The sequence below is a fragment of the Petaurus breviceps genome, unplaced genomic scaffold, assembly GCF_028583685.1.
Source record: "Petaurus breviceps papuanus isolate PSGF00001 unplaced genomic scaffold, PetGlider_PUasm1.0 91133, whole genome shotgun sequence".
Classification (NCBI taxonomy): Eukaryota; Metazoa; Chordata; class Mammalia; order Diprotodontia; family Petauridae; genus Petaurus; species Petaurus breviceps.
This window is the reverse complement of record NW_027187419.1, coordinates 4,347,888-4,360,805: the sequence shown is the minus strand read 5'-3', so window position 1 is coordinate 4,360,805 and position 12,918 is coordinate 4,347,888. Positions and strand designations below refer to the sequence as shown.

Below are 12,918 nucleotides of genomic sequence, written 5' to 3'. Positions count from 1 at the left end.
TGACTTGACTTAGCCCTTATGTTCTTGACCATAAGTTACTTTACATGCAAACTGGGAGCATTATGGAGGATGAGGAGATGTTTATTGTTCCAATCCCACACAGCACCTTTGTGGTTTTGTTGGAGGAACTCTGAAAAGTAGATACTAATTGACAATCAAGGGTTTGACAGGAGTTAAAAGGCAATTTCTAACCCCAAATTAGATAATGGGATGGAACCAGGGGTTTTAAGAGAAACAAGAAGAAAGTCAGTCAAAAAGATAAGCTTATTTGTAGGACAGTGGAATCCCAATGAACACTTTGCCTAGAGACCAATGGAGTGGTCCAGAAGAGAAGATATGATGCCCAGTAGGCATTGGAGATATGATACCCAACAGAGGGAAGCACAATGACATCACCATGGGACTGCAGTGATGACTATATGGCAGGGAAGGTGGGAATTAACCCTGTTCATACATATATTCAAGGGCACATGGTCTCTATGAATGTAGTAAAGCCACATGCATTCTCATGTTTGGCCATCTTGTGTGTTTCCCCCTTGTGAATCCCCTTTGTGTGTGTTCCCTTGTCAAGAATGTGTTTGAGTACTTACCCACATTCGTGGTATTGTTTCTTGTGGGAAAATATACTTCATCCTGAGGGATAAATATTCCCGAGGGAATCTTTTTCTTGTTACTTAATTTGATACATTTTTTGATTCAATGTGTTCTGTGTGGATAGCTTAGTAAAAGTAAACACATTACTGGAGACTTTTAAGGTATGGTTTTTAGTTTTTGGCTCAGTTAGGAACCTTTATAAAATATGGCACACAAAACAGAATACATTACTCCAGATGTGATATAACCTGGTATGACCAGAGGCCAGACCTCTCTTCACCTCTTTAGTTCTAGACCTATGCTTTTCTTAATGAAGTTTAACATTTTATTAACTTTTTTGACTTTCATCACATTGTTGGGGCAGCCAGATGGCTCAATGGATAAAGCACAATGGCCTGGAGACAGGAAGAGCTGAGTTCAAATTTGGCCTCACACATTTACTAGCTGTATGACCTTGAGTAATTTACTTAATCTCTGTTTGCCTTAATTCATCAGAGAAGGAAATGGCAAACCACTCCAGTATCTTTGCCAGGAAAGCCCCATGAAAATTATAGTCCACAGGGTCACAAAAAATCTAACACAACTGAACTACTGAACAACAAATCGAGTTCTCAACCCAATAAAAGTCCCACATTTTTTTTTCAGATGAACATCTGTCTAGTTACAACTTCCTATCCTATCTTTGTGAAGTTCATTTTTAAACAACTTTACATTTTTACCTATTAAATTTCATCTTATTAGATCTGGCTCAATGTACTAGCATGTCAAAATCTTCCAGAGTAAATTTCTAAAGCCTGTCATTCTTTCACACAGAGTTCACCCAAAACTTTCAGAATCCCATGGAAAAGTCTTTATTTCAAAAATGAACTTTTAAGTTGGAAAAGAAAAGCAGATAAACTGTTTTATAGTTCAAAAAGAAGAGTTAAGCAGCATGATAAAAAAAAAAAACAATTACTGTGATTTATTATTCATAAGGAATCAGGTGATAACTGATCTCAAGTCCAGGTGGAAGGAAGGATGTGACACAGGCAGTTTTCTAGGACTAAGACACTGACGGAAGAATCTGTGAAGCTCCAATTGTTCTTCTTTTCATGGTGAATTCGGGCCACTCACAGGTATGATGTGATGGAGGACTTTTTCTGTGAGTTCTAAGAGTTTTAAAATGAGGAGGCAATCAGTTTCTCCTATCTATTTCCATTTCAACATTTGATGGCAACAGCTTTTCTGAATGAATGATTGATTATATGGCAGATCAGCATCTGCACTAGGGAAGATGAAAACATGAAAATCCATACACAAGACTTAGGTGTCCAAATGAAATTTATTAGAAAATATTTTTTTATTGTCAGCTAAAGTTTTGACTGTTTTGGCAAAGCTCTTCACCTTTCTCATTACCTTCATTTGGCTGCCCACCAGCATTTTGATATATTGTCTGAGTACTTAAAGGGACACTCAAGATAGAGTCCAACAAGGGAAACTGCCATCAGATTATCATCTTCTTTGAACTGTAAACTGCCTCTAATGTAATCTAAGATTGCAATAGGTTTTCTCTTTGACTGTCATATTGCATGGTTGACACATATTGAGCTTAGAGTTCATTAGAATCCCTAGATTTTTCAAGATGAACTAGTTCTATGATTTGCATATGGTGTGCTATATTTCATTGGGTTTCAATGTGAACATGTCCTGAACCTCCCCATCTCCCTGCATCACTGGAGCCCTTCAGTGAATGCCTTGTGCCCTGAAACATTGTGTAGCACAGAGAGATGCATCTGAGATTATGCAAAATTGGAGAGCAGCTAGACCAGTTCATCCCACACAAATCCCTCACATCTCCCATGTGAACCAGTGCAGCCCACAGTTGCCATCCTTAACCCTTGGGACAGATATTGCAGAGAATACCAATAGCAAATGAAAAATTAGTTAGGACAAAGGAAGATATATAGAGGGACCTTTATAGGGACCAAGATTTCTTCTCCAGACCTGAAGCCAGAGGCATCTGGAAGAGTGACCGACTTCAACAATGGCACCTACCTTGTCAGCTTCACTTTATTCTGGGTGGGGAGATTCTCTGTGTCTCATGCTCATGTATTCCAGTGAAAGGGCATATGACTTCTAGAAAGCAGGATACAGAAGCTATGATAAGTTAATTTTCCATATCCAATTTGTCAATGGTTCATCTTGTATCTTCACTGAATATGGTCTAGTTCTAAACACAAGTGCTCAACTGTACCAGTAAACTGGACCCCAGAGATCATGAAACCTTCTACCATGTGAAAACTCCATAATGATTCTTGTGACACCCTCATAGGAAGAGCTGGAATAGAAAAAATTTCTTAATAGCAAGGGGAAAAACCATTCACTCAAAGTGAATAGGCTTTTAATTATATAGTAAAGTCCAGATTTAGGTCTGAGTCTATGGGTGTCAAATGATTCCATGTGACAATTTTTTTCCTAGCTGAGCCATCATATCATATGATAGTTTTGCAGAATTTCAGATCTGAAAGAGACCTCAGAGACCATCTAATTCAACCCATACTTGAATAGGAATCCTTTCTATGATATCCCCAGCTAGTCTACTTAGCCTTCACTGGACCTCTTCCAGTAAGGGAGAACCAACCACTGTCAGATGAATCCTCTTTCACTTTGAGATAACTTTAAATGTTAGAAAATTACTCTTTATGTTCTAGCTTTTAAATTAGAAGAGAAAAGCAGATACAGTGCTTCCTAGTTTAAAAAAAAGCAGTTTTAAGCAGCATAATAAAAAACAATTATGATTTATTATTCATAAAGAAACAAGTAATTGCAAATTCCACCCACTATTCTTGGTTCTAACATATCAGGCCAAACAATATAATTTTAATACCTCTTTCACATTTAAGTTCTTTGAAATTAAAGACAGTTATCATCCCCTCATTCCTCTTGCCCCAATGTGGTTTGACTGTGGCATATTATAGTGGCGCTAACAATATCCTCCATTATGGATAAATGTGTCAAACCACATTGAGAGCAACAATTCTGTACACCTTATTTTTGGAAGGACATTGACATTATGCAATAGAGGATGACCTGTATAATGAGAGGGCTAAAGACCATGCAATTTGATGCTCAGGTCAAGGAAGAGGGGATATTTCACCTAAATGATAAAACATGAGGGCTGGGGTGGGACAAGAGGAATGAGATAATTGGTAACAAAACAAAACAAAACAAATCTAGGGTGCAGTCCTTTCAGTCAAGTTTTGCATAAGACAGTGAAGTAGGAGAACCTAGATGATTCCAGAGATAGTCCAAAGTAATAAACTAATCACATTAGTTTTTTTTTTCCTGCTATATCACCCTTTTTATACATATTTTTCTCATAGCCATTGGTGAACGAGGCAAAAGAGATTCCCTTAAAATCATAGGAAGGGGCCCATTGGATTAGTGAAAGGTGGCAGCTCGGATTGGAGACCTCATTCTTTTTAAGAACTGCAACCTTGTTTATGAAGGATGCTAACACCTCAGGGACTCAGACTCATTTCCATTTAATAAAAGAGGCTTCTTGTGCCCTAGTCATATAGTTAGAGTGACCATTTTTCATTGCCCAATTCAAAATGGACAATTCTGGACAAAGGGTGATAGTTGTAGGACCTTGTGTTATCCATTCAGTAGCAAATAGGACCCAGTAGCAAGTGTGTAACTGTTTTTCAAAAGTGGCAAAGCAAACGGCCATTTTGTGGCATTTGTGACTCCAAAAGTCTAGTAGTCATTTGGCCAGGTCATCCCTGAGTGCTGCACACAGTATGGTCTTTATGGACAGAAAGCTCTGAAAACATGGACCCCATAGAGTACTAAGTGCACAGGGAGAGAGCCTGCTGTATGTCCTGGTTTAGATTTTCCAAGGCTGCAATTTGTTCTGAGCTCCACTCAAGAGATAGATACTTAAGAAGTGACTCCATAAAAGTGAGGCTGTCAGAAAACCTAGGAGAGAAATGTGGGTTCTCCAAAACCCAAAAGATCCAATAGCCCCTGGACTTTTTAGATTGTGGGAAAGAAAGTGTCACTCTTACTTTGGACTATCTCTGGAATCATCTCGGTTCTCCCGCTTCACTGTATTATGCAAAACTTGACTGAAAGTACTGCACCCTAGATTTGTTTTGTTTTGTTTTGTTACCAATTATCTCTTAATTGCCACAATGGTTGATCTTTTCTGATTCCTAATCCTTCTCAATCTATTTGCTGTATTTGAGACTATTCTGAAAGCACAGGTCTGATCAAGTCACCCCCTTACTCAGTAAACTCTAGCAGATTTCTCTTACTTCCATGATCAAATATGAAATCCTCTGTTTATTGTTCAAATCCCTTAATATGCTCCCTCCTCTCCCCCCTTCTCCTGACAACTTTTTAGTCTTGTTACATGTCCCTGTGATACAGTGACACTGGCCTCCTTCCTGTTCCTTGAATAAGACATTCAATCTCCCCAGCTCCCAACTCACTGACTGTTCCTGGAATGCTTTCTCTTTGTCACTTGTCTTTTCTCAAGTCCTAGCTGACCTTCTAGGAAACTTTTCCTTAATTATGGTGCCTTCCTTCTATCGACCTCACTTAAATTCATTTCACTTACAAGTCAAGACATTGTCTTTGTGATGTCATTGATCCTCTTCAAGAATGAAGGAAGAACAGCCAACCAAATCATTCCTCAGAACTTAACAGTTCTTGGCACATACTAAATGATTGCTGACTATTGCTTGACCACATACTCTCTCCTCTTCAGGTTTTCGTGACACTGCTCTGTCACCATCTACCTGTCTGACCATTCGTTCTCAATCACCTTTGCTGTCTCATCATCACATCGTGTTCCTTAGCTGTGGTTAAGGTTCTATCCTTCTCCTTTTAATGGTCTCTCTCCCACTGTCTTTCTGCCTCTCTCCTTTGCTTGTCTGTCTCTTTTTCTAACCTGATTAGCTCCCATGGGTTTAACCATCATCTCTATTCAGATGACTCTCAGATCTATATATCTAATGACAGTTTCTCCCTGAGCTTCAGTTCCCCATCACCAATTGCCCTTTGGATATTTCAAACTGGATGTCCTAGAGACATCTCAAACTCAATATATCTAAAACTGAACTCATTATCTTCCTTTCCCCAAAACTCTGTCAAATTTCCCTATTTTTGTCAAAGGCACCAGCATCTTTCTAGTGTCTCAGGTTTGTAATTTCAACGTTATCTTGGACTCCCCCCTCCTCCCACCCTGCATATCCAATAAGTTGCCAAATGTTGTCCTTTCTACTGTCATAGTCTTTCAATTCACTTCCTTCTCTCCACTCACTCAAGTACTACCTTAGTTCAGACCTTCATCACCTTTCACATTGATTATTACAAGAATCTCCTAATTGCTCTCTCTGCCTCAAGTCTCTCCCCACTCTAGTCTATCTTACATACTGCTATGGAAGTCATTTCCTTAGGCATGAATCTAATCCTGTGATTTCTCTATTCAGCCAACTCCAGTGGTTTCCTATTGCCTCTAGGATAAAATAACAACTCTTCTGTTTAGCTTTTCAAGTTCTACACAACCTGGCAATCTATCTGTCCAGCATCATTGGACACTATTTCCCCTTTCACACTCTACAATCCAACCAAAGTGGCTTCTGTGTTCTTCACACAGAACACTCCCAACTCCTTTCTTTGTGCCTTTTCAAAATGGCCACCCCCCAAGTCTGGAATGCATTCTCTCCTTACCCCCACCAAACAGAATCCCTCTTTTCCTTTAAGATGCAGCTCAGGAACCATCCTCTACATGAAGTCTTTCCTGATCACTATAACCACTGGCACTTTCCCTCCCAAATAACTTCGCATTTGTATCTATTTATATCCCTTATATTTATTCACTTTATGTATACCGTGCATATAGACATACATACATACTTCTTGTCTCCCACTTTAGAGTGTAAATTCCTTGTAAATAGGGATTTTTTTCTTTCTTCATACTTGCAATGATAGTGCCTAGCACAGGGTTTTTGAATGCTTGTTGATTGATTTCTCACCCTTTCCCCTCTATATGGATCTCACACCCATGCCATCATGGCAGCCTCATTTGACCAGGTCAGCACAATGCCATCAGTTTGGTGTAGATATCAGTGCCCTTAGGAAGGGGTACCCCATTCAATGCTGTGCTCTCCAGATGGTGCCAGGATGGGGAAGAATTCAGGTGCCTGGGTGAATGATGGTGAGGGGTATAGTGAATTCTTTTCCAATGAAAGTGATCCACTTCTGACTAGTTTCAGTCCTGGGAGAGATAACAAGCAAAGTAGATAACTCCATATCACTCACTTGGGGTCTGTGTCACATGCTCCACCCCACTGATGAGGGCAGAAATGGCTACAGAGATGTATGACAACTTAGTTTGTCTCTCTGTAATCCATTGTAAGTTATTCATCATCCTCATTAGTGACACAGAGTTTTTATAAGGGGAGTTGTTATTGTAAATTACCTTCAGCAGCTATAAGTGCAGTGGATAGAATGCTGGGCCCAGATACAGGAAGACCTGAGTTCAAATCCAGTCTCAGGCACCTACTAGCTATGTGACCCTGGGCAAGTAACTTAACATGTTTGCCTCAATTTCCTCAATTGTAAAATGAGGATAATAACAGCATTTACCTCACAGGGTTCTTGTGAAGATCAAATGAGATGATATTTTTAGTGTTTAGCATAGTGCCTAGCACATAGAAGGCACTATATAAATACTTATTTTCTTCACCTCTCCCTTCCTCTTTTATCTACATCACTAGGAAGGAAATATCTTTTACCTAGTAAGTCTGAGACATGATATTATTTGATATTAAGCCATATAAGATGGCTTGGACCTCCCAGGGTTACCATTTGCCTCTACCCAAAATAACTATACAGAAACACATAGGGTTAGCAAGAATATGGTGACACATAGGGCACTGTGTCATCTGTCAAGTCTGAGGGGAGGTTCATGGTCTGGCCTTTCATATTCCCTTGGGCAATAGGGAAGTCATGTCAGTGACTCAAATGTTAGCCATTTGGACCTATCAAGTCTCAGGGATAGCTTCCCTGCCTTTTAGGAAAAAACAATAACTAGCTGACCTAATGTGTCAAGGCTTTAGATGACCAGAAGACCCTGTCAATGATTTAAACCTTAGATCACTGGACCAATAAAGTCACTGGAACCACTTCCCTATCTTTTCAAGAAAAAAAATGAACCTAGTTTACTTGGCAGGGGTCTTGGTAGATATTGCTCTTAAACTATATGCAGCTAAGACATTTTGAGAGGCATTGACAAAACTTATAAACTGCACAATTATATAAAAGACATGAAAATTTCATCTGATGCAGAAAAGGGCAGGATAAATGCATTGATACTAAAGGAAAAAACAATGAAGCCAAAGAAGAAGCTCAGAAAATACTATGTCCTCCTTCAACACTGTCTTGTGTGAACAGGAGGCCTTACTCCTTAACAAAGCCCACCCCTTCCCTTACAAAAGTGATCTCAATCTATTCCTTTTGCTTTTTTTTTTAAAGGGCACAAGGCAGGGCAACTGGGGTTAAGTGACTTGCCCAAGGTCACACTGCTAGTAAGGGTTAAGTGTTAAGTGTCAGAGGCTGGATTTGACCTTCTTCTGACTCCAGGGCTGGTGCTCTATTCATGGCGCCACCTAGCTGCCCCTCTATTCTTTTTCCTACAGCAAATTGCCCCTCTGTCATCCCCACTTTATCACTGATTTAAAATCTTTCCCTGAATTCTGGCTCCTTCCCTACTACCTACAAACATACCTATGAATTCCTTATCCTAAAAAGTCTCATTTGATTAGTGGCCAAACTCCTTGCAAAGACTATAGATAATACATGCCTCCATGCCATATACTCTCATTGTCTTCTTAATTACATACAGTCCAGCTTCTGTGCTCATCATTCCACCAAAACTCTTCCCTTCAAAATTACCAATGATTTTTAAATGGCCAACTCCAATGGCCTTTTCTCAATTCTCATTCTTCTTGACCTCTTTGCAACCTATGACACTATTGGTCGACCTTTCCTCTTTTCCTTGACACTCTCTTTTTTCTATTGGAAAGTCACTCTCTCCTGTTTCTCCTCCCTCCTATCTGAACACACCTCAGTTTCCTTCACTGGCTTCTTCTCCAGGTCACATCCTCTAGCTGTAGATGTCCCATAGGATTCTGTCATGGCTCCTCTTCTCTTCTTCCTTTTTACTACTTCACTTGCTGATCTCATTAGCTTGCATGGCTTTAATTACCATCTCTATGCTGATGATTCCTAAATCTACCAGTTCTGCCCTAATCTCCCTGTCAGCCTCCAATATTGCATCTCCAACTGCTTTTCAGAAATATCAGACTGAATATGCCATAGACATCTTAGACACAACATATTCAAAACTTCCCTCATTATCTTTCTCCTAAACCCCCTCCCCCTTCTACTTTTCCTATTACTATAGAGGGCAATACCATCATCCCATTCCCTAGAGCTTGCAATCTTGGTACCATCCTCAACAATTTGCTATATCTCTCTCCCTCCTCCCACATCTAATCTGTTTCCAAGGTCTATTAATTTCATTTTTGCAACATCTCTCAAATATGCCCCCTTTTTTCTCCTCTGCCACTGCCATCACCCTGGTGAGGCCCTCTTTATGTCATGCCTAGACTATTGCAATAGCCTGCTCAAGTCTCCCCTGCTTCCAGTGATTCTCCATTTAGCCACTAAAGTAATTTTCTGTGTCACTCTCCCACTTAGTAAATTCCAGTGGCTCCCTCTCCCTATTACTTATGGGATCAAATACAAAATCTTTTCTGGCATTCAAAGCCCTTGTTAATCTACCCCTTCCTACCATCTTCCCTTCTCCTCTAAGCACACACACCCCTTTCCAGTTTTTTTATACCTTATGCTGCACCATGTACCCTTTGATCCAGTGACACTGGCCTCCTGGCAGTTCCATGAACAAGATGCTTTATCTCTAGGCTCTGGGCTTTTTTTCTGGCTGTCCTCCATGCCTGGGGCACTCTCCCTCTTCATTTCCATCCACTGTTCCCTGGCTTTCTTCAAGCTCCAGTTTAAATCCTAGAGGTAGCCTTTTTAAAACCCCTCTTAATTCTAGATTTGTAGAATTTCTCATTTATCCTGTATATAACTTGTTCGTACATGTGTTTACTTCTTGTCTCTCTCATTAGATTGTGAGCTCTTTGAGGGCAAGGACTCTCTTTTTTTCTCTTTTTGTACTTAGCAGAGTGCCTGGCACTACTACATATAGTAGATGCTTAATAATAACTTGAAAAATATTTTTGAAACATTGCACACAAAAAATTATGGATAAAAAGGATTGGCCTAAGAGGCTGAAATTCATAATTATCAATGCCCCTAAGCATAACATAAAAGGATAAAATGCCATTATTTTATTTTAAGAACTTATTCACAAAACTGCCCAGATATCTTAAAACCAAATGATTCTCTTTAAATAGAGAAAAAAATGCACAGAACTTCAACAAAGGGAATTTTAAAATTCAACTCACCTAGTCACATCACCTTCAAACTTCTAAACTGAAATGATTTTTAAAAAATCCTTCAAACTCTCTGAAAAATAAAGAAAACAGATATCAAAAAACACAAATCAGGCTCTTACCCAATATCTTCACAAAACCCAAGAAAGACAGAAGACAATGGAATAGAGCATGTATAAATTTTAAAAACATGGGCTCACATCCTATAATCGTTTATCTAGCTGACCTAAGTATTCTGTTTGAAGATTAAAGATAGACATTTAAAAACCAAGACGACATCAAAGAATTCACTGAGAAAAAGTCAACAACCACAAAGATCCTTTCAAAAGGAGCTGGAGTTATGCCCGAGAGAGATAAGCTCTTAACACTTAGCACAACAATGGGTGCCTGAAATCAGGAAATAGTCATATCTGAAATCTTACTGTAAGAGGCACATGCCACCAAAAAGAGGCAGAAAAAAGTAAAGGATTGATTCAAATATCGAATGTTATAGTAAGATTTTTTAAAAAGAGATGCATAGAGGGGAGAGTTAAAAAATATCTAAGTGCACAATGGAAAAGGTGTTTGAGATTAATAGAGGAAAGAGAACAGGTAACAACAACAAAAAAGGGTAGAGAGGGAGAGGGAGTTGGTAATTCCAAAGGAAAAAAAACCCCTATCTTTGTCAAATATAGGGTAAATCCTTAGCAAAAATAACAGAATTTTCCATGTAAAATAGAGGATCTTTAGCTTTACCAAGTCCAGGGGTGGAGGGAGGGGATTATTAAGTACCGACTATGTGAGAGGCACTCTGTTAAGCTATTTACAGATATTATCTCATTTGATCCTTATAACAACCTTGTGAGGTAGATGCTATTATCATCTCCACTTTACAATTGAGGAAACTGAGGCAGACATATGTTAAGTGACTTGCTCAGGGTCAAATGTCTGAGGTTGGATTTGAACTTAGATCTTCCTAACTTCAGGCTCAGTGTTTTTTTTTTTGTACCACCTATGGAGATTTAGTTACATAAGCATTGATAATGAAATAAAACATTTTATATTCCATTTTAACTACATACATTAAAAAAAAAATAAACACAACTTATGCTTGTTCAATTGAATTGAACTGATTTATTAGGCATAAAGCTGGGTGGAATACTTACCAAAGGTGTATGTCACTGTTACAAAGGAGGTTCATAGAAGAGTCCAAATGGAACTGTAATTCTTTACTGATGGAGAAGTTCTCCAGAAATCCTTCTTTGTGGAAGGCATTGTTGTAATTGTTGCATAAAACATCAGAATGTTATTGAGTCTCCTAAACACTAGGATCACTCATAAGAGTTAATCCTAATTATTCACACAGGCCAAAACAACAAGAATACAAAGGATGTCTGTTGTCCAGACTATAATATACAGTTGGATGGGCAACCCATAGAGCTTATCCATCAGTAGACATATTGTGGTCAGACATTATAGAGGGTCAATGAGCTTATCCATCAGTAGACATATTGTGGTCAGACATTGTAGAGGGTCAATGGAACTGGAATAGGAAAGTGGGATGGATTTCTTCTTGTAACTGTGTAGTGCTTTTAATGACCCAAAGCAATTTCTCCAAATAATTTTAAATAATTTATTTTAAAATAATAACTGCTGGGTCAATATTTTAAAATAATAATATTCTCATGACTATATTATATGGCTTTGAGTCACAGAATATCAGATTCTACAGAATTAGAGTTGTCACTCAAAGAAAATGGAGAAGTGCATGGTGGGTGTTAGTAGTGTGCAAGTTCTTATCAGTGAGGAGTTTATCAGTAAAAATTGTGTAAAGGCTAATAAGTTGCATGGTGAGAAAAGGGGTCGATAAGCCCAAAAGATCCCAGCTATTTGGGCAAAAACTCACTATTTAAGAAGAAATGTTGGGAAAGCTGGAAAGCAGTTGGGTAGAAATTAGGCATAGACCAACATCTCACACTTTATATCAAGATAAACTCAGAAAGGATACATTATTTACACTTAAAAGGTGATGTCAGAGCATGGAAGAAATTATCTGTCAGATCTATGGGTGCCGTGGACTTCTCAGTATCCAGCACTTAGCATGATTTGGAGATGTGAATAAGAAATGACCAGGCCATGTGGGGTAGTTGAAGGAAGAATGATGAACTCTATTTAATGATTCTTAGGACAAGGTTTTTATAGAGCAATGAGACAAAGGAAGGGGACTCAAGTATTCTTATCATTATCTTAGTCTGTCATATCCTGGAAGTAGCACAGAATAGATAATTTGATAAGGATTTGTTATCTGGGAGACTAAAGTCTTAGGGTAAGACCTTTGATCTAGGCCTCAGGTACCTGCTAATGCAACCGCAGTCATAAATGGATACGATTGAGAGCAAACTTCAAAGCCAAAGCTGCAATCCTCAAAAGACATCACGTTTAGAGCTGACCACCCAAAGATACCTGAGTGCTGAATCAAATATTTGGGCTCTCAATAACGAAAATCTTGGGGTATGGTCTATAGATCTCAGAACTCAAGTAACATCCTTATAAGTGTAACCCATAACAAAGAACTCAGGAGCTAACTTGATGAAAAGTCGCGTCTCAAAGAGATTCTTGTTTTAAAGTCCACTATTAGGATTTAATATCTGAGTTCTGAACCAGGCTTCTTTGGCTCCCCACAATAGGGGAAGAGTTTATGACCAAGCAAGAGACAGAGAGGTTCAGAGGAAGTAAAATGGATAGTTTTGATTACATAAAATGAAAAAGTTTTTGCACAAGCAAAACCAAGGCCACTGAAATTAGAAGAAAAGTAGGAAACTGGGGGAAAAAA

At 38.8% G+C, this 12,918-nt stretch overlaps 1 long non-coding RNA gene across 1 annotated transcript in view; it reads right to left on the bottom strand.

Annotated features, from left to right (window-relative positions):
• Nucleotides 1-785: 785 nt before the first annotated feature.
• LOC138155057 (uncharacterized) overlaps nucleotides 786-12,918 on the bottom strand; it is a 30,397-nt gene continuing 18,264 nt past the window's right edge. Inside the window, exons 2-4 of the long non-coding RNA XR_011166747.1 lie at nucleotides 10,119-10,179; nucleotides 2,629-2,709; nucleotides 786-1,742 (exon numbers count right to left, since the gene is read on the bottom strand). This is a non-coding gene — a long non-coding RNA (uncharacterized lncRNA). The remainder of the gene's footprint in view (nucleotides 1,743-2,628; nucleotides 2,710-10,118; nucleotides 10,180-12,918) is intronic.